The sequence below is a fragment of the Oncorhynchus keta genome, chromosome 29 (genome assembly GCF_023373465.1).
Source record: "Oncorhynchus keta strain PuntledgeMale-10-30-2019 chromosome 29, Oket_V2, whole genome shotgun sequence".
Lineage (NCBI taxonomy): Eukaryota > Metazoa > Chordata > Actinopteri > Salmoniformes > Salmonidae > Oncorhynchus > Oncorhynchus keta.
This window is the reverse complement of record NC_068449.1, coordinates 28,611,509-28,617,661: the sequence shown is the minus strand read 5'-3', so window position 1 is coordinate 28,617,661 and position 6,153 is coordinate 28,611,509.

Below are 6,153 nucleotides of genomic sequence, written 5' to 3'. Positions count from 1 at the left end.
ATAGCGAATCATACAAACTTTGTAACAAAAATGTATTGTTTAAAGTAAAATTACTAAAGTTGCTCAAATTGCTAGATAACCTCCAACGAATGAGAGAATATCTCCTATTTGACTTGAGTTTATGATTATAAAGATAGCAGATCAGCTCATCAATAACGGGGGGTTTGAAAAAAGGAAATTGTTTAAATATCAAGGTATTTTAACGGGGATCAACTCTGTTTAAAAAAATACCATATATCTACTCTCATACAGTTTGTTGATCACTGATCACACATTCTCTACCGAAGCTCTCATGGGAAGCAATACAAGACAGCACAGTGAAACGGGGGAAATGTTCAAGCGTATTTTTACATACATAGGCGACATGTGCTTTGATAATGTAATGTATGTATTGCAGAATAAAGTTATGAATCGGGACAGGAGTCAGGATTTGGGGTTTCAGTGGGATTGGGACGATAGGAAAATAGTACAGGCTCTATATAAGGCTATAAAAGGCAACAACGTGAGTCAATAGATAAATTATACACTTGATTTAGGCTACATTATTGCATGCTAAATGTTTATGAGCAGTGATGGATGAGCAAACGAATAAATGAGCTCTTCCACTTGTCAAACCAGAGATGAATTATATATAAAAATAGTTTTACCTGTATTTAACTAGGCAAGTCAGTTCTTATTTACAATGATGGCCTACACCGGCCAAACCCGGACGACGCTGGGCCAATTGTGTGCCGCCCTATGGGACTACCAATCACGGCCGGATGTAATACAGCCTGAAATCGAACCAGGGACTGTAGTGACACCTCTTGCACTGAGATGCAGCGCCTTAGATCGCTTCGCCACTCGGGAACCCTTTCATTCAGAACCGAAAATGTACCTGATTTTAACTTCCTGGAAATACGTATTTTCATCTTTCATTCAGAACCTAAATTGAATCTAACCTCAACGTCTGGAAAATACGTATTTAAAAAACAAACATATTTTCTCTGTAATTTCACTTACTGGGACTATTCTACTCTAGTTTTTTCCAGGGTGCAATATTTTTGTCTTGCTCGGGCAGCAGAATGACTAGAAATAGGGGAGTAGTAAAGGCCCAGTCCACAACTTTTGTGAGAAATGTTTTCCCCTCCACTGCAGATGGCTATATCAGTCTGCTAATACACAAGCTGCTAATACACAAGCCCAGCGCGCTACTTTTGATATGAAAAAAAAATGGAATATACATATTTTTGGGGGGGGGGGTGTATTTATATATATTATTTATTTAATTACCCCCTTTTTTCTCCCCAATTTCGTGGTATCCAATTGGTAGTAGTTACAGTCTTGTCTCATCACTGCAACTCCCGTACAGATTCAGGAGAGGTGAAGGTCGAGAGCCATGCGTCCTCCGAAACACAACCCAACCAAGCCACATTGCTTCTTGACACAATGCACATCCAACCCGGAAGCCAGCCATACCAAGGTGTTGGAGGAAACACCGTACACCTGGTGATCTGGTCAGAGTGCACTGCGCCCGACCCGCCACAGGAGCCGCTAGTGCGCAATGAGACAATGATATCCCTGCTGGCCAAACCCCCGTAACCCGGACAACACTGGACCAATTGTGCGCCGCCCCATGGTCCTACCGGTCGCGGCCGGCTGTGACAGAGCCGGGGCTCGAACCCAGAATCTCTGGGGAACAGCTAGCACTGCGTTGCAGTGCCTTAGATCACTGAGCCACCCACTGCGCCATTCAGATTTTCCAGGGGGTGCTGCAGCACCCTCAGCACCCCTACTTCCAGCAGCTATGGAGAGAAGAAATTACTTGAAGGTTGTGATGGGATGAAACCTGAAGGAGGAAAAATAAACCTGCCCTGTAACATTTCTGTGTCCATGATATTCTCTAAAGACTGAGCCACATATACAGTGGGGCAAAAAAAGTATTTAGTCAGCCACCAATTGTGCAAGTTCTCCCACTTAAAAAGATGAGAGAGGCCTGTAATTGTCATCATAGGTACACTTCAAATATGACAGACAAAATTAGAAAACAAATCCAGAAAATCACATTGTAGGATTTTTAATGCATTTATTTGCAAATTATGGTGGAAAATAAGTATTTGGTCACCTACAAACAAGCAAGATTTCTGGCTCTCACAGACCTGTAACTTCTTCTTTAAGAGGCTCCTCTGTCCTCCACTAGTTACCTGTATTAATGGCACCTGCTTGAACTTGTTATCAGTATAAAAGACACCTGTCCACAACCTCAAACAGTCACACTCCAAACTCCACTATGGCCAAGACCAAAGAGCTGTTAACAGACACCAGAAACAAAATTGTAGACCTGCACCAGGCTGGGAAGACTGAATCTGCAATAGATAAGCAGCTTGGTTTGAAGAAATCAACTGTGGGAGCAATTATTAGGAAATGGAAGACATACAAGACCACTGATAATCTCCCTCAATGTGGGGCTCCATGCAACATCTCACCCCATGGGGTCAAAATGATCACAAGAACGGTGAGCAAAAATCCCAGAACCACACAGTGGGACCTAGTGAATGACCTGCAGAGAGCTGGGACCAAAGTAACAAAACCTACCATCAGTAACACACTACGCCGCCAGGGACTCAAATCCTACAGTGTCAGACGTGTCCCCCTGCTTAAGCCAGTACATGTCCAGGCCCGTCTGAAGATTGCTAGAGAGAATTTGTATGATCCAGAAGAAGATTTGGAGAATGTCATATGGTCAGATGAAACCAAAATAGAACTTTTTGGTAAAACCTCAACTCGTCATGTATGGAGGACAAAGAATGCTGAGTTGCATCCAAAGAACACCATACCTACTCTGAAGCATGGGGGTGGAAACATCATGCTTTGGGGTTGTTTTTCTGCAAAGGGACCAGGACGACTGATCCATGTAAAGGAAAGAATGAATGGGGCCATGTATCGTGAAATTTTGAGTGAAAACCTCTTTCCATCAGCAAGGGCATTGAAGATGAAACGTGGCTGGGTCTTTCAGCATGACAAACACACCGCCCGAGCAACGAAGGAGTGGCTTCGTAAGAAGCATTTCAAGGTCCCGGAGTGGCCTAGCCAGTCTCCAGATCTCAACCCCATAGAAAATCTTTGGAGGGAGTTGAAAGTCTGTGTTGCCCAACAACAGCCCCAAAACATCACTGCTCTAGAGGAGATCTGCATGGAGGAATGGGCCAAAATACCAGCAACAGTGTGTAGAAGACTTACAGAAAACGTTTGACCTCTGTCATTGCCAACAAAGGGTATATAACAAAGTATTGAGATAAACTTTTGTTATTGACCAAATACTTATTTTCCATCATCATTTGCAAATACATTCATTAAAAATCCTACAATGTGATTTTCTGGATTTTTTTTCTTCTAATTTTGTCTGTCATAGTTGAAGTGTACCTATGATGAAAATTACAGGCCTCGCTCATCTTTTTAAGTGGGAGAACTTGCACAATTGGTGGCTGACTAAATACTTTTTTGCCCCACTGTACACATTGTTTTTCTGTGACCCTCTTTGTTTCCCTCTAAAAGTAATTTCTGACAAATCTATTCAAAAGATTCCCCTACAGGTTGCAAGGTTTTTTCCCAAGCATTAGGCGTGTGTTGGTATTGTATGAGTTTGAGACAGCCACCATTCTATGCATCCGAAGTGTACTGTACATGGCACAATACTGTACCAGGTCTGAGGCCATTTTATTCAGGGAATTAATTGAAAAAATCAATCGTTATATTGAGAACATTCTCATTGGAAATAATAGGGAATTCACTGATTTCGAAATAGTGATTTAATCAGGAGAGTGAACCGAATTGCGATGCATCTTATTGTGTCACACAAATCAGTCAACCTGAATGTGTTTCTGTATCACCCATCCCTTTTCCTAGAACATAACAGCGAAGTGAATGAGGAAGGTGTACAGATGAACACATTTGCAGTGAGCCAGTACTGAACATCTTCAAGTCCACTTCTCCTCTCCAGAAGTGAAGCGTTAACAGACACACTCCCATGCTTTCCTTTGTTGTGCTGTAGGGAGTTAGACCCAACATTGATATTGTAGAAAAGATAACTCCCGTACATGTGATTTTACCTCTGCCCATTTACTATCAATATTTCAGCCTGAGACGTTTTCAAAGGCTTTTCTTTATTTGTTCCATATTCCTGTCACGCCAGTATTTACAGTCCAACCCCTCATTTCCTCTGCTCAAATTCAAACTAAAAACAAATATGCAGTCGCTAGCTAGATCAGTTAAAGAATGACCATGAAGCACCTTGAAATATGCTAGTAGGTGGTTCCACCACCACCAACAACCAAGGTACAAAAAGTTCATAGGGGCCTTTCTGGCCCTGTCACATAAGACAGAAGTTGAATGCCACGACTTTCGCTGAGATGACATCTGTGGTAAACCTTGTTGTGACAATATAGTCCACTTTATGGAAACTGTGACAAGTCTTTCTGTTGACCTAAAAAGAGAAGTGAAGCATCGTGGGGGTTATTGATGGGTCCTGAGGAAAGACAACAGGTGGCCTGGTCACCTTCAAGGCACAAAACGTAAAGCAAACAGCGTAACTTCATTGTCGACCCGTGGCTTGTTGCATCAACTTGGATCTTATAGCCTCCACCAATCACAGCACTAACCCTAAAAGTGTTCATTGTGCCATATGCACACCAGACCTGGGTCAAATATGTCAAATACTTGAAAGTTGACTACTGGGGAAACTCAAAATCGAGCGCAGCTCTAATTTTTGACATATTCAGGTATAGTGGACACTCCACATCAACAAACATGATTTATTAACCATGATTCACCTTCACCGTATAACCCCTAGCACTAGAATCCCATCGCCTTTTGGCCACGGTCAAACGGTTAACCATATCAGTCCAGAGACCCCAGAAAAATCTACTTTTTTAAATTTATCTGACGTTCATTTATCTGCATGTCCAACCCTTATATTTAGTCTCACAATTAAGTGTTTTACATGTACCCTGAAAGTGCAAACTCATCCTGGCATCATTACGGAAACAAGGGAACTGAGTTTGGGCAACAGACATGCTTTGAGTGCTCCACATAATGTTGTATGTGTGTTGACAAACATCTCATCAGAAATTCTTTTTGGTCTTTCCAGCATACTCAACATTTCCATGTCAACTGCACTGATATAAGTGTGTCTTCAACAAACTGTCCAAAATGGATTTTCTGCATATGTTGCAGATCTGTGAAACTTAGGGCATGATTCAATCTGTATCGCTGAAGTTCAGCATTACAGCGCAATTTAAATACAAAGCAAATTTTCAATTGAGCCGACATAAGCAGCTTTTACCGTGAATACAGTCTCCGCTAAACGCAGGATCATTGCCTTCAAATGTCAATCACGCTACAACGGTGATCTTCAGCCCTACTAATTGAAACAAGCCCATACTCCCCAGTCTGAAGTGTCGCCCGTCTCGCCATTGAAATATGCCTTTTTCTGTGGTGCTATGGGTTGGTAGCTTCAGGTTACGTGTGTTTAAAAGGCATAGGTCCTGAGTTTAAGCCAGGCATAAATGAATGCCGGATTGGGGGAAAGTGGTATGATGTCCTTTTAGAAATAAAAAAAAGTACATTTGTCTCATTCAATATGGCAGTTTTCTTGTTCACAAAACAACTCACTGTTGCAATACACAGTTACAATACTTATTCTACGATACATCACATTATCATGGGTGTCCGTCCAACCCTGAACCCCCCCGTCCCCAGATGGTAAAGAACTGTGACATTGCATTAACACCAGTTTATAGAGTACAGCAGACCAGTGCAGATCACTGATAACTCAGGGTAAAGACCATGATCTCAGTTGAGCCAGGCTGTAACAATGGAGAGGTGGATTAGACAATTTGAGGGATTTGCGTGCCATTGACTTCAGACGATTAAAACGATGATTATGACATGTCATTCATAATCTTGATTCAGCCCCTCAAACAGTTGCATAAATGTTATAACTTTGTTGTCTTCTGTTTGATTAACAATATTGGGATGTTGACAAATTTGTTATTTAATATAAATGAAAGTGGGTGGGACACAAAAAAAAGCTGTGTAGAACACCGTTGCCCAAAATGCATTGCTCCAATAACTTTCAAAAGATTGTTCTGAAGTTTGACTGTCACACCCTGACCA